Source organism: Monomorium pharaonis, chromosome 8 (genome assembly GCF_013373865.1).
Source record: "Monomorium pharaonis isolate MP-MQ-018 chromosome 8, ASM1337386v2, whole genome shotgun sequence".
NCBI classification, from domain to species: Eukaryota; Metazoa; Arthropoda; class Insecta; order Hymenoptera; family Formicidae; genus Monomorium; species Monomorium pharaonis.
The window spans coordinates 15,468,937-15,492,323 of NC_050474.1; the positions used below are offsets into that span (position 1 = coordinate 15,468,937).

Here is a 23,387-nt window from a genome sequence, read left to right on the forward strand (position 1 = left end):
GAGGTCTTATCGCTGTGTCTTGCTGCATGAGACAAGATCTATTTTATCCGAGGCAATCCTTTTTATTTTTCCATTAAATATTGTACTAAATTTACAATTTGGCAGTATATTGTACAGCTATATTTTGTAATTATTTTCAATAATATGTAATTGATCATTCCAGATATTCAGTTTGCAAGATTGAGGTTAGTCTGCAAATTCATAGCAAATTTAATAAAACCATTAATTTCAATATGAGATTACAGTCATATAATTAAAATATAATTGTTGCATAACATTTATGTTTTATCTCAGTTACATGTTATATTTATATAATATAACTATAACATTGTATGAGTAGGAAATTACAATTAACATAGACGTTACATGTAACGCACATATTATATTGCGTGTTATTTCCTATTTTATTGTGCCAACATTGATGTTATGTAACTTGCTGGGTTGTTATGAAGCTGTAACTCGTCCACCGTATCCTTTTGATAAGAAAGTTATCATTCCTGAAGGACTAATACCAATAAGATACTTTATTCTAAATTCACCTTTTTATAATTAGAATACATTAAGATTCTTTGCTCAACTTTAGGAGGAGTATCACATGGAATTTTAGTGCAGTCTATAATTGCTCGATAATTAGGATAATTTTTGAATGTGTCAGGCATTGTATCTTGTATAGCTTCTCTGGAAGGTCAAAATATCCAATATTTAATACTAAACAATCTAAAGTAGTGAAAAATACTTTTGGAACTGTTTATCGTAACATTTGAAATATCCATTCTAATGCAGAGAAACTTAATCCAAGTTATTTCATTAGAAATAGCCCCTACAGCATGAAATATTGCTGCAACGTTGCAGAAATATTGCAATAGTGCATAATATAACCAATATTGCAGGAATATTGTAGCAATATTACAAATGTAATTTCCTTAGCAGATGTTGTGCAATATTACAAATGTAATATTCCCTAGCAGATATTGCACAATATTATGGCAATATTATATTGCAACCTTGCAAAATTTATTTTTTTATAATCCGTATTTCTTAATCTAGAGCTAACAATAAGTAATATTTTACATAGTTGTAAGGGACAAATAAAAAAATAGAGCAGGATATTTTTATTTTAAATTTTTATGTTAAGATTAGAACTAAAAGATACATAGGTTGTGCAACAAATTCTGTAATCACGGACAACGTTGCGTCCCATAATAGATTAAGTGAAGCAAGTCTAGAAGATGCTCACTCTAACTTATGTACTGCATCAATTAAACGTGTGTGAACCATACATGCATGTATAATTTTAGCATATAAATTGATCAGGATGGGCATTTTCTGGACTTGCTTCATCTTAATGCTTGCTTAAATCTAGAATGGAACGATTCGATATCCGTGCGTGTATGTTAATTTAATTAATTACATCTTTTTAAATATTGTGCCGTAACGGTATGACAATAAATTCATTTTCCGTTTTCGTATAATACACATCTTACATATTATTTGATTAATACAGTACAATACAGTAATTGATTGTCTTCTATGACTGTAAAAATAGACAGTATTACTGAGGAACATGGCATTTCATATATACTACCGATAATGTTATGCACATGTAATCTGCGTGCTCACTAATATTACTGCAAGTGCGACTCAGTGGATAAACGTCCATCTAAAAGTAATATATGATTGGCCATCTTGCAATCTTTATATCTCAAAAATTACTGCTTAAAATAAAAATTTAAAAATAAACTTTTTACTTAATTTTTCAAGAATTTCCTCGCTATAACATTTTGAGTCGCGATTTTTGCGTTATACTCTGTATAACATGATGTTTTTATGTTTTGACAATTATATGATATTTTGCTCTTTTAAACATTCCATATAGCACAGAATCATTTTGTATGTTTCCGATACATATATTTCAAAATAAATTCTATATCCTGTCAAATAATGATTATTCTCAGATAGCACAAAAGTCCGAAAAATGTACCGATGTTCTAAATTGTTTAGACGTTTGGACATATTTGCGATTGTTTTTGAAGTTTTATGCTGTCTTTCATGAATTAATATCATGAAATATGAAAATAAATAACCACCTGCAACATTTCCTTCATATTGCATTAATGTTTCAAAAATATTACAGCAATCTTACAAGAAATATTGCTGCAATATTGCTGGAATATTACAGAAATCTTACGGGGAATATTGCTGAAATATTGCAGCAATATTTTCTGCAATATTCCAATCTTGCAAAATAATATTTCTGCAATGTTGCAGCAATATTTCATGCTGTAGGGGTAATTATATAAAAATAGGAGTATAAATAAGAATAGGGGTAATCTTCTGTATGGATTATTTTTAATAAAACACATTTTTTTGATGATAATCTTAAACGTCGTAAACTGTCATTATAAATTTTAAAAGGAGCTGTTCTCATATGCTTGAAACAAAATTTATACTTCTTCAAAAAACGTTAGAAAATTTTATCAATTAAAATGGAAATGACAACCAAATAAAATGTTTGTTTCAAATTTTTAATTAAAAATTAAATAACTAGTAAGAGAGTTTCACCAATACTTTTTTCAGTATTAAAACCAGTACTATTTTTTCATAAGGGTTTCTGTAATATTTTACTGTAATATGTAATATTGTTGATATATTGCAATTTTGCTGCGATATTACTGTAATATTCCGTGCTATGTAGATAGTAAACGCGTGCCAAGGAGGAATTATGAAAATTTTTATTGTGTTTTTCATCAAATTACAATAATATTTACACTACTTATATGATATAATTCTCTGAAATTTCTTCTTACAGTTCGTGGTTACTATCATAAATAATAAATCATACATAATTTTACTATAAAATTTTCTCCGTGTAGATTTACAAATATATGAATTTATTAAATATCTATTTAATTCAAGAAAATGTTAGTACGTAATGTGTGTGTGTGTGTGTGTGTGTGTGTGTGTGTATGTGTGTGTAAGTGTGTGTACGTACACGAAAATGTTAAACATTATTTGTTTTATGTAAAGTGAAGTGTTTATTATCAACAGAATATTTTTTTCAACCATTAAAGATAAGATAATTATAAAAAAGAAAAATTAAAAGTGAATAATTGATTTTCTTAAAACTAGAATCACATTTTTCTACGTGTGCGTGTTTTGTATAGTAATCAGCATGAATAGTAATAGTGATATAAAATCGCGAACTAAGGAATAAGCATTTTCCTGTCACAAAGTGATTATTCTTTAGCTCGCGTATGTATGTACCCATCATAACCCCCCCCCCCCCACACACACACACACATACACACACACAAATTACATACTAAAATTTTTTTAAATTAAATAAATATTGTTTATAAGTTTTCAAACATTTTATAAATTCATATATTCGTAGATTTACGTGGAGAAAATTTTATATTACTTATGATAGTAACCACGAACAGTAAGAAAAAATTTCAGAGAATTATATCATATAAGTGTAAATATTATCGTAATTTGATGAAAAACATAATAAAAATTTTCATAATTTCTTTTTGGCCCGCGTTTACCACTTACCATAGTAATTTTTACCATAAAGTTTTTTCCCTGTATTATAAGTCTGTCACAAGGATTAATTTTATTAAAAATATAAATATCCTAGTTATTTAATTTTTAATTAGGAATATAAGTTAAAACAAACATTTTATTCGGTTGTTAAAATGGAAACATTTTAATAGATAAAATTTTCTAATGTTTTTTGGAGAAGTATAAATTTTGTTTTGAGCATGTGATAACAGTTCCTTTTAAAATTTATAATGACAGTTTATGACGTTTAAGACTATCATCAAAAAAATATTTTTTATTAAAAATAATCGTTACTTATTAAAAAAATAAATTTAGTAATCGCTTTTTTAAGCATTAGAACTGATATTTTTTTGTACACATGTATGTACACGTACACACATATTTTTTGTTATTAGAAAATTTTATTTTCATTTAAAAAAGTAAGGAACTATCATAATTCGAAGGGAAAATTAAGCATTACGCGTTGGTTGTGCGTAACCATTGCCGCTTATTGTAATAACTCCCCCCGCGCGCCTAGCAATCTCAAGGTTCAAGCACTAGGGAGGGGCGGCCGCCGCGGCCGGCGCTCGGTGCGCTTGCATTTGCCGGTAGGCCGGGCTAATACAGAAAATTTTACAAGTCAATCACTCGTTAACTATTACGAAAATGGAAAAACGGTAAGGACTTTTCTGTTCAGCTTAATGCGCTCTACCTGCTTACAAAGATTGCATAAATCTTTACCAAATACCTTGTATATTCCGGAATATATATGATTATATATGGATAATTTTTTATACTTAGTTTTTTTTAAAAAAGCAATGCAAAAATTATTTTTTTAATTAGTTTGTGTCTTTCAGTATGACTATTATTTTTTTATATAAAACAGAAATTTTACGAAAAAAAGGAAACTAGTATAAACATACACTGGCGCAAAAAAAAAACGAAACAAAATTTTTGACCGATTTTTAGGCAATATTAAAAGTGATGCAACTTTGCGAAAAATCATCCAAATTACATGTACTTTTTTTTAAATTAAAGGGCAAAGACTCTACTTTGAGAATCCCTACGCGAAAGTTTGATTTGTTAAGTGCGAACCTTTTGTATCGCATGAAAACCAAACATGTGTTTTTTAATTGAAAAAAGTAAAAGTTTGTTATCATTTTGCACAAGTTTCTCGTTAAAATCTTGCTAATATTAATTCAGATTCTGAAAGTTCATTCTTTTCTAAGCAATTTAAAAAAAAAACATGTCGATACAATGTTTTTTGTTGATTGCACACGAGTTTGAAATTTGCACTGCATTTTAGGGTATTTCAGCAAGTAAATACGGTATTTTTTGAATATCATGAATTTTGAGTATCAATATAATATTGCACATTGATTTTATTCGTGTTGAACTCAATCATACCGCTGTCATCAAAGTGACCCGATCTGCACCACGTGGAGAATGATGATCAGATTTTATACATCATGTGGCTCTGAAATTCATCGGTGGAAATTTGTACTTACTGATCTAAATATAACGGATAGCTGACGCATCAATTTCACTGAAGTCAACAGAAGATCACATTTATCTATACTCATAAACCCACGCATACACATAAACATACATATACACATACTCATACATAAAAAATAAAAGTTCAAATTTTATTTTAAAAAATCAGCTTTCAGGGCTACATGATGTACAAAATCCGATTGTCATTTTCCACGTGGTGCAGATCGGGTCACTTTGATGACGGTGGTATGAGTTAAATACGAATAAAATTAATGTGCAATATCATATTGATACTCAAAATTCATGATATTCAAAAAATACCGTATTTATTCGCTAAAATGCAGTGCAAATTTCAAACTAGCGTGCACTCAACAAAAAACATTGTATCGACATGTTTTTTTTTAAATTGCTTAGAAAAGAATGAACTTTCAGAATCTGAATTAATATTAGCAAGATTTTAACGAGAAACTTGTGCAAAATGATAACAAACTTTTACTTTTTTCAATTAAAAAACACATGTTTGGTTTTCATGCGATACAAAAGGTTCGCACTTAACAAATCAAACTTTCGCGTAGGGATTCTCAAAGTAGAGTCTTTGCCCTTTAATTTAAAAAAAAGTACATGTAATTTGGATGATTTTTCGCAAAGTTGCATCACTTTTAATATTGCCTAAAAATCGATCAAAAATTTTGTTTCGTTTTTTTTTGCGCCAGTGTATATAGACATATTTTATATATATTTATATGTTTTTATATGAAACATTTCTTTCCGAGATGTTATTAAATAAATTTGTGATTGTACTCAGTAATGTTTGCAATAGAATTATTTATACAGCGTCACATTAAATTAATTTAATAAAACAAAATAAGTATACTTAGTCTTACGTTAGGCGGCAAACTGCAGCAATCCATTTTTTTTTGTTCAATTTCATAGCTATGTCCAGGAAATCTATAAAAGTAAAGCTCCGGGTTTTTGTGTTCATTGTTTTTGCATCCCACAACACAACAATACCGATTGACACCAAAACGTTTTATTTATTTGCTTCTCTGTAGTCGTCATTGCGGAGCCTTGAAACCAGCAATCCCACTATTTAAAAGTCGCCGTATGACGGTGCTCTCCGCGCTACTTACATAGTGTATATTGTTACGTTCTCTCAATCAAATTCATGGTTATGTGTCAACCTATGTTCAGAAATAACCGAAAGATTATCTATATTTTTATTTATATCGTTTTGATGTTCTTATATTTTAGTTTTTAATTTTCTGCATGTCTGTCCGACATAGAAAGCATCGCAATCCTTGTACTCGATTTTATAAACTACGTTTTTCATTGATTCTCTACGGAGAACATCTTTGTGAATTCTGATAAACCTAAGCTTATTTAGACTGTGAAACGATAAGTTGACGTTTAGGTTTTTGGTAACATACTTAAATTTGTCAGAAATTCTAGGAATGTAAGAAACTGAAAACTAAGAAGTATATTTTTCTTCGTTAAAATTTTTCTTGTCTGCATTTTGTTTTAAAGTCTATTTGTGAAATAGAGATTTTAATCATGCATTAATCACCTAAAAAATAAGCTCAACAGGATAATCATTATTTAGAAGAGTCTCAATTACAAATTCTAAATTTTTTTAACTCCTGTTAACTCTTGCTCGTCATGTATACAAGGCTAATCATGTATTATTTCAAAGGATAACAAACTTTATCTCAGCCACTAAAAGATTTATAAAAGACAATCCTAACGTAATTTACACGAAAGTCAACAAAGTAATATTACAATAGTCTTCGATGGAGATGAATATAAATTAAGCATTATGTAACGTCTCGTCCGGATGGATTGTAGATTGTAGTAGCGTTCCGCTGCGTCTTTTCCCAACAGGTTAGCTTTAACGCTTCCAAATTCAAATTTGGTGCCTACGCCTCACCTCTAGGCATGCACCCAGGCGTCCTACCGTGCCCGCGCGCCTCCCGTTCTGCGCGCGCGGGCCCCGGAAGTTCATTGTTTTTCCTGTTGTGGCTTTCCTTCAATAATGTGTGTAGAATTTTCATAATTTCTGCGTTTTCAAACTTAAGAATGGGCAAATCGGCCCATAAGAGTAAGAAGAGAAAAAGTATCTCTCCAGAGGATCGCCTAAGAAGCATCGAAAGTAAGCTAGCGCGCTTAATCGACGTGCTATCGCAGGGAGAGGTTAGGACACAGGGCCGCCTCTCCTCGCCTACGCCGTGTGCCCTTTCCCGGTGCATGGAAATAAATCTAATCCACGCAGCAAGATTTCCGATAATAAGGAAAACAGAGACGAGTCGCCTGGGAGTTTTCCAGCAACGCCTGCTAGTCAGGAAGGGCTGAGAAATTCGCATTCAGGTGTGTACACACCTACTGGATCTGCGTTTGAAAAACGTGGGCGGCAGGACGACACAACCTTTTCTATTTTCAAAACTCTTCTTCTAACGTTGCAGAAGCGGTAAGTGACTACTTGAGTGACGGAGAGTTGCAACTTATGACTCCAGTAGACAAGGTAGTAGGGCTAGACGTTAACTGTCTATTGCCTGCAACGGAGGATGAATCTGTGGATATCTTGGCTAAGGAATTGTTTGGGTCCGACACTAAGGGGACGGACGTGTCAACCTAGAACAAGATGGTGGTTCAGGGATAGCATATCATCACTCGACAGGGACTTGCGGCAGAACAACAAGCCTCGTTGCTAAAGAAGTACTCACCTCCGGAGGCGGTAGCTTTTCTTAAGGCACCACAACTGAACCCAGAGTGTAAATCTGGATTAGAGAGCAATTCGATTCGTAAGCGAGACGAGTACAACGCAAAAAAATCAGGATTAGGTAGGAATAGCCTTGTATGCCTTGGGCGAAGCCATCTCAGACTTCCTCAAGCCAGAGATTCAATCGACTTTAATCCCTGAAGCCCGCAGAGCTGTGGCCAGGTCAATGTGGGTGTCAAAGTTTTGGCCGACCTATTTTTCCGCTTGTCTTTAGCCAGAAAAGCTCAAATTACACCTGCGTTCAGCATGCTCGCTAAGAATACCGCGTATGCGATTCCCGCGGACAATTTTCTATTTGGCACCTCATTTGGAGAAGAATTAAAAAAGGCATCTATGGAGAAATCTTCAAGAGACATTATAAAAACACCTTTATCGATCTCAAACAGATCACAACAACCAGAGTCAAGCAACCAATAGGATCAACTACGGCTAAGACGGGAAATCTACGCGCCCCTACGAGACCGCCCACAACGAGGAGGATAGGTGCGAGAACCAACGAGCGCCGGTCGTCAGACCGATCGAGATCCCACTCGAGGAGACGTTAGGGGGTGCGAGGTATTAATCGCTGGCAGACTATCCCTATTTCTTGCTCAATGGAGGAAAATCACTGCGGATCCGAAAATTCTGCAGGCCATCTCCGGCTATAGACTACCTCTCTCCCACCAATTACTCACGCAGGTAGTCGAACCTGCAGTTCAAATGTCGCAAGAAGAAATAATTTTTTGCCGGAAAGAAATCGCTAGGCTTTGTAAGAAAGGAGCGATTGAGCCCGTAACCGAGTGTAAAAACCAGTTCTCTTTTCTTTATCATTAAGAAGGCCTCAGGAGGCTGAAAATTCATTTTGAATTTGAAGCGCCTTAACGAGTTTATAACTGTTCCTCATTTTAAAACAGAAAATTGGAGAACAGTTATACAATTATTATCTCCAGGAGATTTTCTTGCGAAAATTGATTTGGAGGACGCGTACCTTCTTTTACTGATCCATCGGGAAGATAAACGTTTTCTACGGTTTTGCTTCTCAGGCCAGCTTTTCCAGTTCAGGGTGCTATCCTTTGGCTTGGCCTCTGCCCTGTACATATTTACTAGAATACTAAAACCTATCTTACATTATATTAGACAAAAGGGAATATTTTCAGTTGTCTTTCTAAACGACTTTTTGCTGATGGCACCTTCGCACAGTCAAGGTGTGGAAAACGTGTCCCTTATGTTGAACCAGCTCTCCTCTTTAGATTTCATAGTCAATAACGCGGAAAAATAGTTTTACTCCAGAGAGATCTTGTTATCTACGATTTATTTTTGACATTGACCAATTCTCAATTTCTATTCCACAGGACGGAGTAAACTTCTCTACAGGACCTTGGATCTTTTTAGCCAGGTCCTCTTGTAAAATTCGTTACCTAGCAAGTTACATCGGATCTTTGATTTTCATATGCCCAGCGGTCTAATACGAATTGTTACACACGAAGATCTTGAAAAGAGAGAAATTTCTGGCGTTCGCTACCTCGGAGGAAGATTTTGAAGCTCGAATGATCCTTCCAGCCTCAATAAGAGAGGATTTCCTATAGTGGAGATCTATCTTTGTGGACCCGACGCAGCGCAATATAATTCGTCCAGGAGAATTTGTCCTCGAAATATTCACGGACGCTTCCTTAACTGGCTGGGGTGCAGTTTGCAATGGATCACAAACACACGGTTTTTGATCGCCAAACGATGAAAAGAACCATATTAATTATTAAAAGCTTCTAGCAGTTTTCAACGCCTTGAGATGCTTCGTGTCTCAGTTAAAAGATTGCGAGATTCTGATAAGAATCGATAATTTGACAGTCTTATCGTATATTAATCGCATGGACTCGATCAAATTCCCTCACTTATCAGAGTTAGCGAGAAAAATTTGGTGCTGGTGCGCAGACCGTAACCTTTTTATTTATGCGGCGTATATTCCCTCAGCGCAGAATGTTGAAGCAGATACAGAATTAAGGGTCGTTTCAGAAAAAACAGAATGGTACCTGCAGCAAAGCTACTTTGACAAAATCAGCTTTATTTTCGGTTTCTTTGACATCGACTTATTTGCTTCCTCGACTAATAGGAAATGCACTCGTTTTGTCTCATGGTTACCGGACCCTCTCGTGTTTGCTGTGACGCATTTTCCCTACATTGGGGAAGTTTTTATTTTTATGCATTCCCTCCATTCATCCTTATCCTAAGAACTCTTCGTAAAATAATAACGGATAATGCGGAAGGTGTGCTGCTGGTTCCGTGGTGGCCGACGCTAGAGTTCCTATAAGGAGAGTTGTGCCAATACCGCTCTAGATTGTGATTGGCTCCGCCATTTTCCGTTAAACTTCCGGTAGTTTCAGCCATTTTCAGCACAATTTGGCAATCTTGGTATAGCAATCATCAATGCATTAACATCAGTATTTTATGTATCCATATATAAAGCAAAGTGTTTATATTGAAGGTATTTTAATTATACTATTAAAATTGTAACATAATTGTAAATAAAACAAATGTGATTGAAAATGCTGTGGAATAAAAGAAGGATATATTTGTAAATGTAATCTCAAAAATGCTAAAGTTTTTCAGCATTTTTAAGGTTACATTTACAAATATATCCTTCCTTTATTCCACAGCATTTTCAATCACATTTATTTTATTACAATTATATATCTATATGTACAAATATATACAGGGTCATTCAGAACAACAATTGGTCCGTAAAATGACGCATTCCTGACGCAATTCTAAGACAATTTTTCCTTTACCAAAATTTTATTTGAAGCGTAGTTTTTGAGTTATAAGCCAAAATAGTTAACGAATGACGCGTCGAGTACAGAAGGCAGGCAGGGGCGGCCAGGGGCGGCGCGCCACGAGCGCAACGCGGGCGCGGCTGACTATCCGCGTCAGCTGACGGGTGATTACCACCGCGTAAGTCGCTAACTATTTTATCTTATAACATAAAATTATGCTTTAAATAAAATTTTGGTAAAGAAAAGATTGTCTTGGAATTATGTTAGGAATACGCGTTTTTTAAAATCATTGTAACAACCAAAAGTTGTTCCGGATCGCCGGCCGTCGGACATTGCAACTAGCTGATTGCTACACGCGACGTGTGTGTAGGCCGTGTGTAAAAGAAAGAGAGAGAGAGAGAGAGAGAGAGAGAGTGTGTGTGTATGCGTGCGTATGTATAAACGTCTTACCCACCTCAACCCTATCCTCTCTTTCTCTCTCTCTTTCTCTCTTTCTCTCTCTCTCTCTCTCTCTCTCTCTCTCTCTCTCTCTCTCTCTCTCTCTCTCTCCCCCTTTTACACAAACACGGCCTACACACACGTCGCGTGTAGCAATCAGCTAGTTGCAATGTCCGACGGCCGGCGATCCGGAACAACTTTTGGTTGTTACAATGATTTTAAGAAACGCTTATTTCTAACATAATTCCAAGACAATCTTTTCTTTACCAAAATTTTATTTAAAGCATAATTTTATGCTATAAGATAAAATAGTTAGCGACTTACGCGGTGGTAATCACCCGTCAGCTGACGCGGATAGTCAGCCGCGCCCGCGTTGCGCCGCCCCTGCCTGCCTTCTGTACTCGACGCGTAATTCGTTAACTATTTTGGCTTATAACTCAAAAACTACGCTTCAAATAAAATTTTGGTAAAGGAAAAATCGTCTTAGAATTGCGTCAGGAATGCGTCATTTTACGGACCGAATGTTGTTCTGAATGACTCTGTATATATATATATATATTTGGTAAAGGAAAAATTGTCTTGTAGAAACATATGCATCATTGCACCTTTTTTTGATGTATTATAGCATCCAAAAGCTACAAAATTCCGCATTTTCTATTTTTAACATTAATACAAGATATTACATATATATATATGTAATATCTTGTATTAATGTTAAAAATAGAAAATGCAAAATTTTGAATGTAGCTTTTGGATGCTATAATACATCAAAAAAAGGTGCAATGATGCATATGTTTCCACAAGCTTTAGAATGTCGAAAAATATGGACAGAAAATGAAATAAGACTTGAAATGAGACTTGAATAAGACTTGAAATTTGCCGCCTTTACATGCTGTGAAACGGAAAATGGCGACTTCCGTCACATTGGCACAACTCTCCTTATAGAAACTTTAGCCGGCGCAACCGTGGTTCCCTCTTTTTGAGCAACTAATAGTTGGTCGTCCAGTCCTGCTCGAGCCGAATATTAACATGTTATCATTTCCTTTCAGGGAGTTCCACCCGAAATGGAGAACAATTTCCCTGGCGGCCGCGAAATTATCCGTCAAGCCTTCCTGTTCTGAGAAACTCCAGCGTCCATCACGAAATCCACTATCGTACAGTATACTAAACCCTTGAGATTGTGATTGTTTTTCCTGAAGGAGAAACAGATTAATTGTTTCTCCTTCTTTAGTAATTTCTCCCCACCGATCCCACTGGTGCTGGAATTCTTATCTAATGCATTGAGCAACATTGGCTACTCGAGTATAAATTCCTATCGCTCGGCAATCTCCTTGTTGTCCACAGAGGAGGTGGACTCACACCCCTTGGTAAGAAGATTTCTCAGGGGAGTCGCGGCACTGAAATCACAACGTACCCGATACGACTTCGTTTGGGACCCATCGCCAGTCATCGCCTATTTGGCTAGGTTATACCCATATGAAGATCTCCCACTCGACCGAATATCAAAGAACCTGGTAATCTTATTCTCGTTGACGATTGCGCAAAGACTGCAGACCCTAGCAGCTATCAAAATTGCTAATATAACCATTTCAAATTCATTACTTATTGACATACATTAAAGATCCCGGCTAGACTGAAGACATCAAAAATCGGGAAATTCCAACCGCTCCTAATTTTAAATCCTTTCTTAGCCAAGCCAGAACTTTGTGTCGTCAGGCTAGTGAAAGTCTACTTTGAGCTCACCCAAAAAATCAGACAGGAGAGATGTGATGCACTCTTTATTTCCTTGCGTCCTCCGCATAAGACGGTTACGTCACAAACCTTGGGCCGCTGGGTCAAAGATATACTGAAAGCAGAAATTGACATTCCCATCCTCTCTGTCCATTCCACTCGGCATGCCTCTACTTTCTTCGCAGCTAACAAGGGAGTTAACTTACAAGGGAACCTCGCGAACTCGAAAATTCTGATTTTAATGAAACTTGGCATAAATGTAGAGGGGGTAAATACATGAATTTAGAAATTTATCGTAGCTGCCCATAAACGGTTTAAAGGGGTGAAACCACCCTTCAAAGATTGAGACATTTTTCGTTTTCTCGATATATCTCGTAAACTAAACAAAATATTAAAAAATGTTTTATACAAAAGTTTTACAATAAAAGTACTTCTATCTAACTACAGTAATTAAATTAAAAAAAAATTTTTTTTTAAACAATTGTTTTTTAATTTTTGAAAAAAAAAATTTTTTTTTAATTTTATTAATGTAGTTAGATAGAGATATTGTTACCATAAAACTTTTGTATAAAACATTTTTTGATATCTCCAATACTTTTCGAGATATATTGGAAAAAGCAAAAATCTGCTCTACGCTATGCACTGAAAGAAGCATGAGAGAATGCGATAGCACCGCGACGGAGAGCGTTAAAAAATATTTTAAAGAAATTTTTTATTAAGGTTTATTTATGATATTAAATATAATATAAGATACTAAGAATATAATAAAATAAAGTAATATAAAATAATAGTATTTTGTATAATATAATAATATGTAATAATATAATATAATAATGTCGCACGTGAATGCATGCTGATGTGAGTGAGAGAGAAAGAATAAATAATATTAATATAATATAGTAATATAATAATATAATATAATATAAAATATTTATATCCAGACTTCTTTGTCCGGATCCATTAAAGAAGATTTCTGGGATATTTCTAAAAGTCTATTAAAGAAGCTTAAAAAACTTCGATTTCTACTCCTACCAAATTGTCAAGTAAAAAAAAGAAACGATCTTCGATCTAGATCAAAATTAATGTAATCTATGATCTAGATCAAATGTATGAAAAATGATCTGTGATCTGATCTAGATTTAATATTTTGATAAAGATCTTGATCTGATCTAGATTATTTATTTAATGATCTATTACAACACTGGAAATAAGTAATGCGATATTTTTCATTGCGCATTACTTTTGAAATAAGTAATGCGATATTTTTCATTACGCATTACTTTTGAAATAAGTAATGCGATTTTTTTCATTACGCATTACTTTTGTAATAAGTAATGCGATTTTTTTTATTACGCATTACTTTTGAAATAATTAATGCGAGTTTTTTTATTACGCATTATTGTTTTAATAATTAATGAATAAAGAAATAATTACTTATTAAAAAATTATTAAAAAATTAATAAGTAATGCATTATTTTTTAATTTGCATTTTCATTACCCTGATTTAAAGTATATTGTTGTTCAATGTATAATGCCACACTAAAATATGTTAATTTTGTATCTAGACATGGATATATCTTTATAAGATCCACATACATGGATTTATCAATATAAGAAAAAGATTTTGGACGCAATACTTTTGCAAGATCGACAGAGAGCGAAATAATGCCTTAATTGACAAATCATATGGCCGATTTGGATTGGCAGATGTCGTCGATCTGCGTCGACTCTCTGGCATGTCACCGCTAATGGATCCGGACCAAGAAGTCTGGATATAAATATTTTATATTATATTATATTATTATATTACTATATTATATAATTATTATTTACTCTTTCTCTCTCACTCACATCAGCATGCATTCACGTGCGACATTATTATATTATATTATTACATATTATTATATTATACAAAATATTATTTTATATTACTTTATTTTATTATATTTTTAATATCTTATATTATATTCAATATCATAAATAAACCTTAATAAAAAATTTCTTTAAAATATTTTTTAACGCTTTCCGTCGCGGTGCTATCGCATTCTCTCATGCTTTTTTCAGTGCATAGCGTAGAGCAGATTTTTGCTTTTTCCAATATATCTCGAAAAGTATTGGAGATATCAAAAAATGTTTTATACAAAAGTTTTATGGTAACAATATCTCTATCTAACTACATTAATAAAATTAAAAAAAATTGTTTAAAAAAAATTTTTTTTAATTTAATTGCTGTAGTTAGATAGAAGTACTTTTATTGTAAAACTTTTGTATAAAACATTTTTTAATATTCTGTTTAGTTTACGAGATATATCGAGAGAAAACGAAAAATGTCTCAATCTTTGAAGGGTGGTTTCACCCCTTTAAACCGTTTATGGGCAGCTACGATAAATTTCTAAATTCATGTATTTACCCCCTCTACATTCATGCCAAGTTTCATTAAAATCAGAATTTTCGAGTTCGCGAGGTTTCCTTGTTAGAAAAAATCAGGCGAACAGCAGGATGAACTGAAACCACAAAAGTATTCACACAATTTTACAATCGACCAATCATCAAAGATACATCTTTCCAAAACGCAATTCTGGATATGCCTTAAATTTCCTGTTCTCTCGGATTAAAATCGGAAACGCATAGTCACATAAACTTTGTTCGCCTTTATTTCATTTTTACTAATATGCGACTACAATACTCAAGCTAACCTCCTAGCGTTTTTAGTTATATCTGTTCGCTACATTTGAAAACAGTTGTTTATAAAGGCACTGTGTCCCTTGTATTTGCTTTACAAATAAAGCTGTCGCAACTCTCGTGAGCCCGACAAATCTGGGCGTTTAATTTCTACAATCTGTCCATCTGGACGAGCGTTGCATAATTGAAGAATTGAACGAACTTACCGCGAAGTTCGATTGCAATTATGCTGTCTCGTCTGGATGGATGCTCTCACCCATCCACCTCCAAGACTCAGATTTGTCAATATTGAAGTAATGAACTTCCGGTGGTGCGTGCACGGTAAGACGCCTGGGTGCACGCCTAGAGGCGAGGCATAGGCACCAAATTTGAATTTGGAGGCGTTAAAGCAAACCTGTTAGGGAAAGACGCAGCGGAACGCTATTACAATCTACAATCTATCCATCCGGGCGAGACAGCATAATTGCAATCAAACTTCACGGTAAGTTTGTTCAATTTTTTAATTATACGATTGCTCCAAGATCCAACAAAAGATGAACAAAGATCCAACAAATACCTTGACGAGCATTTTGAGACAATCAATGTACAATTAAAGTCTCTGTTTCACAAACAGACTTTAATATAAAATGCAGACAAGAAAAATTTTGACGAAGAAAAATACACTTTTTGGTTTTCAGTTTCTTACATTCCTAGAATTTATGACAAATTTAAGTATGTTACCTAAACGCCAAATTATCGTTTTACGTCTGAACGAGCTTAGTAGGTTCATTAGAGTTCACAAAGATGTTCTCTATAGAGAATAAATGAAAAACGCAGTTTATGGGTGATATTCATAGTCGAATCTTAAAGATCGTCTCAAGCAATGTCTTAAGATGCTAATACGGCTCTGTGATTGGCTGATGGCATCTTAACCCTTTGCGGCACGGTGGTCGATATATCGACCACCTATCTTGAAGTCATTTCTTTAATTTTTCGGACACCAAATACTGTATTTTATTACTTTTTCTTGTAATTTTACTTTAGTAAGAGTCTTAGTAATATTTGGTAAGGTATAATTTTCCTTTATTATTAGTTAATTTTGTTATATAAATAAATAAAGTGAAAAAAAGTGTATTTTTTACAAAAAATGTATGTCAGAAAGAAGGAAGAATCATGAAGCTGTGAAAATCAGTATACAGAGGTTTTTTGGGTCGCTGATTACGAATCCGCTATCAGATTTCGACGATTCTTTTTCAAAATGGAAACGCGATCCAATATGGCGATTTACGATTTTGAGTGTTTTTTATCGGTTTTTTATAAAAATTGGTAAAAATCGGTTTTTTATAAAAATACAGGGATTTTTCAGAACGCTGATTACGAATCCACCATCAAATTTCGATGATTTTTTTTTATGGCGAATCCAATATGGCGATTTATGATTTTGAGTATTTTTTATCGGTTTTTTATGGAAATATACAGGGATTTTTCAAAATGCTAATTACGAATATAAAAATTGATTTGCTGTGCTAACTGTAATAAAAAAAGTAAATTGTGGGAAAAAATAAAAAAGTAAAAAAAAAATGTAAAATACAAAAATACAAAAAAAAGAAAATGGAAACAATGACCGCCACGTCCACGTTCGTGTCTCTGAAGTAAACTAAGTGCGGTTTCTTTTATGAAAAAATTTTATGTTCTATGTACCATTGTCGAAAAAATGAAAAAATGTATAATCTCAAAAAAACATTTTTTATCACTCATTATTTGAAATTTTCCATATTTAAATTTCAAAAATCTGATGACCTACACATAATTAACCTAAAAAAGCTAGTTCTGTACATCTGTTCTTGTAAAAAAAAAGTAAGAAAGTCCGAAATTTTTCAACATTCCGACCCTAAAAAATTCAGTATATCAATTTCCATAAAAAACCTATAAAAAAACTCAAAATCATAAATCGCCATATTGGATTCGCAATTTTGAAGAAGAATCGTTGAAATCTGATGGTGAATTTGTAATCAGTATTTTGAAAAATCCCTGTATACCTATTTTCATAAAAAACCGATAAGAAATTCTCAAAATCATAAATCGCCTAATTGGATTCGCCATTTAAAACAAAATCGTCGAAATCTGATGGTGGATTCGTAATCAGCGTTCTGAAAAATTTATGTATATCAATTTCCATAAAAAACCGATAAAAAATAATCAAAATCATGACTTGCCATATTGAATCCGCCATTTTGAAAAAGAATCGTTGAAATCTGATGGCAAATTCGTAATTAGCGACCCTAAAAACCTTTCTACACCAATTTTCATAAAAATCCGATTAATAGAAAAATGTGTGCCGCAAAGGGTTAAGACGGTACTTAAGATGATCTTAAATATAAGACCCGACTATGAATACTGGCCTATAAAATCAAGTACAAGGATTGCGATGTTTTCTATGGTGAACAGACATGCAAAAAATTAAAGACTAGAATAAAAAAACATCAAAACGATATAAATAAAAATACAAATAACACAGGCACACAAAAAAAGTGGTTGGTCCGGCGGACTAGACTAGTCAATCCTTATGTATTCGACCCGCTGAATTCGAATCTTAGGTCAGAATTGCAAAGTTAGCTCGCATTTCCTAACATAAAAAAAAAAAAATTTTTTTAATGTTGGTCCGGCAGAGTAGACTAGTCTATCCTTATGTATTTTGACCCGCTGAATTCAAATCCTAGGTCAGAATTTATAAATTGGCTCATTTTTTCTAACCTCAAAAAAAAATTTTTTTATTATGTTAGTCCAACGGACCAAATAGTTTAACATCATGTATTTTGACCCGCTGAATCCAAATTCAATGTCAGAATTGCTGCATTAGCTCATTTTTTCCTAACCTCAAAAAAACATTTTTTTAAATCTTGGTCCGGCGAACCAGAATAGTCTATTTTTATGTATTTTGACCCGCTGAATCCAAATTCAAGGTCAGAATTGCTGAATTGGTTCATTTTTTCTAACCTCAAAATACACCTTGTAAAAGCAGTTCGGATCACAAATGTATAATCCGAAACGTGCAGGCTTACGTAACCACATTACCTGGGGAAAATTCAATACGTATGACAAGTTTTTGAGCTTCTGTGAATAGCGTAGAAAATTCACGCCCTTTTTCTATTATATCTCTTTTATTCTCGAAGGTTCTGTGCAATGGCTTTCTCTTACGTTTCTTTCCTTTCACAGAGACATCACGTTTGAGCGTCCAGCAGAAATCAGCCATCATACCCAGGTAGCAAGCTCACGTCATTTTGACGTCCCAAAATGGTCATTTACTGACTATTCTTGACGTCACGAAATGACGCCCTTATGACGTTAAAATGACGGTCGAATGTCACAAATTCCTGACGTCATGAAATGTACCGTATTTTAACGTCATAGAATGACGTGAACAATATGTTGTCAAAAAGATCTCTAAAAGATATCCTGTTTCTGAAAATGATAACATAAAGAGACTTATAAAGATAACATATAATGTCAGAATGTTAACCAATGCGTCGTTTTTTGAGAACAGAAAGATATCATGAAACTAATATCTAAAAGATTTCTTAAATCGGATATCTTTAAAATGCAACTAGAGATTAAAAAATAAAATAAAAATTTCATTTTTTTAAATTATTCTTATCAACAGTACGTACTAAATTTGGGACAAATTTTTATTAATGAATTAAATTTAAATTATATTATTTTATTTTATTCTTACTTGCCGCTGGTAGGTTTTGAACCTGGGACCTTAGGATTACAAACCTTGTACTCTATCTGCTACGCCAGTTTGAATCATCGATATGGGTACTTGTTATTGTCTACATATAATATACCTATATGTTATAAACTGTCGCAATTATATTTTTTATAAAAGCAATTAAATTTTGCAAAACATATTAAAAATAAATAGCATTAACTTATTTACTTATTAATTTCATTGTTAAATTTAACTTTTTCCATAACCTTTATAATTTGATGGAAATTGCGATTTATTTAGCACTAAGACTTTGAAGCGTTCAAATGGTTAATTTGACCATTTTGAAATTATTTCCAAGATATCTAAATGTTTTCTTAAAAAAGTTCTCTTAAAGTTGAATATAATATGCTTATGCCTTACGCCTTAAATCTCATTGTACAGACACCGCTTTAGAGCGTGTCTAAAATACGTCTTAATGACATCTTTATGTCCCGATTTTGGATGTCTGGGAAAATAATCGTCAGATCATGACTGAAATATGACTTCGAAATGACGTCATCATGACGTCAATTTTAGGTCATGTAAAAAAATGGTCATTTTGACGACATATGATCAGATATGACCATTTTGGGACGTCAAAATGACGTGGGCTTGCTACCTGGGTATTCACATCCCACTTGCCTTGCTATCGATACTCCATCTCCATGATGTCCCGATGAAATCTTTCTCCCTGTTCTTCATTATAATCACCTAGATTTTCTGAGAAGTAGTCGATATGAGAATCTAAGAAATACAACTTAAGATTCATTAGGCAACCTAGTTTTCTATAGTTCTCCATCATTTCTGCTCATCCTTTCTCTGTAATCTTAACTTTTGTGATTTTCTAGAAAATTTTCCCCGGGTAATGTAGTTACGCAAGCCTGCACGTTCCGGATTATACATTTGTGATCCAAACTGCTTTTACAAGGTGGTTTTTGAGGTTAGAAAAAATGAGCCAATTCAGCAATTCTGACCTTGAATTTAAATTCAGCGGGTCAAAATATATAAAGATAGACTAGTCTGGTCTGCCGGACCAACATTAAAAAAAAAATTTTTTTTTAGGTTAGGAAATGCGAGCTAACTTTGCAATTCTGACCTTGGATTCGGATTCGGCGGGTTAAAATACATAAGGATTGACTAGTCTAGTCCGCCGGACCAACCACTTTTTTTTGTGTGTGCCTGTGTAATCTTTCGGTTATTTCTAAACATAGGTTGACACGCAACCATGAATTTGATTGAGAGAACGTAACGATATTGGACAGTAAAAGATTTTTGTGGAAACGGTTAATTTCGGAGATGCTATACATTCAGTTGCAGAGAAATGGTTTTACAATCTGACACTGAATATTTGTACCATTCTTATTTTACTGTGTTAAAGCAAATTTAATCTCTTCTGCTGTCTCTCTCTCTTACTGAACTTGATTTATATCTTTTTGTTTATTTATTTATTAAATTTTTGGGCTATACTTCCGAAAGCGACATACCTCCGATTTTTTGAAAGCCGTGTATTCATACGTATTTTGGCAGCACGACTATCCGTACAATTTACTCTCATTAGTTTTTTTATATCGTTTTTAAATATAAATAAATAATAATTTTTTTAAATAAATTAATATGTTTATAATAAAATGGTATACATTTGTTTTTTTAATAAAGCTATTTATTTGCCCATAAAAAATTTCCGAATTTCAGTAATCATTTAAGAGTGAGTCTCAGATGCGCACAGTAATAAACGGACACAGCAAGCTGAGTGAAACGGACACAGTAACAAACGAACACAGACCAAACGGACACAGTAATAAACGGACACAGTGCGAAACGGATACAGTAACAAACGGACACAGTGCGAAACGGACACAGTAACAAACGGACACAGACCAAATGCGCACAGAGCGAAACGGACACAGTGCGAAACGGACACAGACCAAATGCGCACAGAGCGAAACGGACACAGACCAAATGCGCACACTGCACATGCGCACAGACCATACACGGAAAGTCGCAAACTCATGTGATGCAGTGAATGCTTTGCACGCACACACACACACGGGGGGGGTGCAAGGGGGGCCTTCGGCCCCCCTCCCGCACCTACCCCGTCCAAGTCGCTAACCTATGTGGACTTTACTCTGCTTGCAATGTACATGGATTGCATTTGGTCCGTGCGCACGTGCAGTGTGCGCATTTGGTCCGTGTGCATTTGGTCCTTGCGTATGGTCTGTGTCCGTTTCGCACTGTGTCCGTTTCGCTCTGTGCGCATTTGGTCTGTGTCCGTTTGTTACTGTGTCCGTTTCGCACTGTGTCCGTTTATTACTGTGTCCGTTTGGTCTGTGTCCGTTTGTTACTGTGTCCGTTTCACTCAGCCTGCTGTGTCCGTTTATTACTGTGCGCATCTGGGACGCTCCCTCATCTAAGGTCTCAAGGGTGGTGTTACCCCTTAATATTCATAGCTCAATTTTTTAATCTTTTCATTAATCGTCTTAAAAATAAAATTGATCGAGTAATTGTTATTTAGCAGTATTTTTATTACAAAATGAAGATTTTTTGAATTCAGGATGTGAGAGATGAAAGACCCTATCTACTGTTGCACGCGTGTTGCACGCGTCGTTCGTTATGATACTCAGCCGCGCAAGTCAGCTGATCCAGCGAATTGATATAATTGATCGCTCCGTTGCCATGGGGAAAGAGTTGTTGTTGTTTAATGATGGTTCTTGAGCTGTCAAGCTCGTTATAACTCTTATTGTATCACAGAGAGAGCACCAAAAGGTGGCGCTTGTAAAACACACACACAGAGACACGCAACATCTAGCATCTCACGAGTGACGCTCTCTTTTAATGTAATGTACAAACAACAAAAAGTTTGAAAATATATAATATAGCATTGTGTGAGAAACCAAACGTTACATTCAGTCAGACGCCCCTTCCAAAATATTCAAAGCACATCCACGATGCTCGTGTATTTGTGTGTTGGAATAAACTCCGTTTTTCTCCTAACATTGCAAGTGTTATTGCCCGCGAGCGACCGAAAGTGAGTGCTTGGGCAGCGAACAGAAGTGTGAGTGTGAGGCGAGCGAACGCAACACTACCATGTCCCCAAATAGCACACGAACGTCCTTAGGACATCCTCAGGACGTCCAGGACGGACTTTGTGGATATTCTGAGGACGTCCTGATTTTATCTCGGGACGTCCTCAGGACATACTGAGGAATAGCAAACGAGCGCCACTTTTTAATCCTCAGGACATCCTGAGAACAATCCACTGGACGTCCTGAGGATACCATAGGATTTCCTCAGGACATCCTCAGGAATAGTAAACAATGACCACTTTTTGTCAGATTTTTAAGATTTTTTTAAGGATTTTTGATAAATGTATCGATTTTTTATAAGAATTGAAACGTTTCTCAGAAAAATTTAAAAAATAAAAATTCTGATTAATTTAGAAAATTTTTTAATATTTCTAATTTCTAAAGTATTTTTAAGAGTTTTTGAGAATTGAAAAAAACTTTAACAAAAAATTAAAAGTTCAAATTATTTTTACGATAATTTTGTAAAAAGGAAGAAGACTATATGATTCAGCCAAGCGACAGTCGTACCTGTTAAAGTATGTTTAATCTCTGTACCCGAGAAAACTGTCATCCATCCAAGTGTCAACCATCGCCGACGTTGCTTGACTTCGAAGACCATACGCATCCTAACGCTTCGTGATGATCCATGAGTACTTCTTGGTTTTATGCATACATATTTGTTATAGATCATTATATAGATGTTGTCAGAAGGATGAAACATATATACTTATATAGTTATATATACTTATATAGTTACTATATACTTATATAGTAACTTATATTTTTATAAATAAGTATAAAGTTTTACAGTTTTTTAAAATCATTTTTATATATGTGCGCGAAATAGCATGTGGAATAACTTATTAAAAAAACTGTTTTTGCTCTGTTCATATAAAATAAAATAAAAAATTATTTAATGTCATTTTTTATAATTTTTAGTATTGTTAATATGCCACATTGTTTCAATAAATGTAGACATTCAATCTGACTTTGAAGTTGACATTTTTACATATTTGATTTTGCAATACATATTAGAAATATGTACGATATTTAAAGATTTCTCACTAGCTATATTAATTTACCGTCTTTTTCAAAAATTAATATACTTACGTCTAAAATGTCTCTGAATACTGTTTTAGGATGTCTTGAGGACTTTCGTAGGATATTCTGAGGATTTTTCGTAC

The 23,387-nt window shown here is 33.9% G+C and overlaps 1 protein-coding gene and 1 long non-coding RNA gene across 2 annotated transcripts in view; both read left to right on the forward strand.

Annotated features, from left to right (window-relative positions):
• LOC105831982 (lutropin-choriogonadotropic hormone receptor) overlaps nucleotides 1-23,387 on the forward strand; it is a 253,454-nt gene that overhangs the window by 69,763 nt on the left and 160,304 nt on the right.
• Nucleotides 11,766-16,512, forward strand: LOC118646849. Its single transcript, XR_004964272.1, has 2 exons — nucleotides 11,766-12,925; nucleotides 15,194-16,512. It is a non-coding gene; the product is annotated as an uncharacterized LOC118646849 (long non-coding RNA).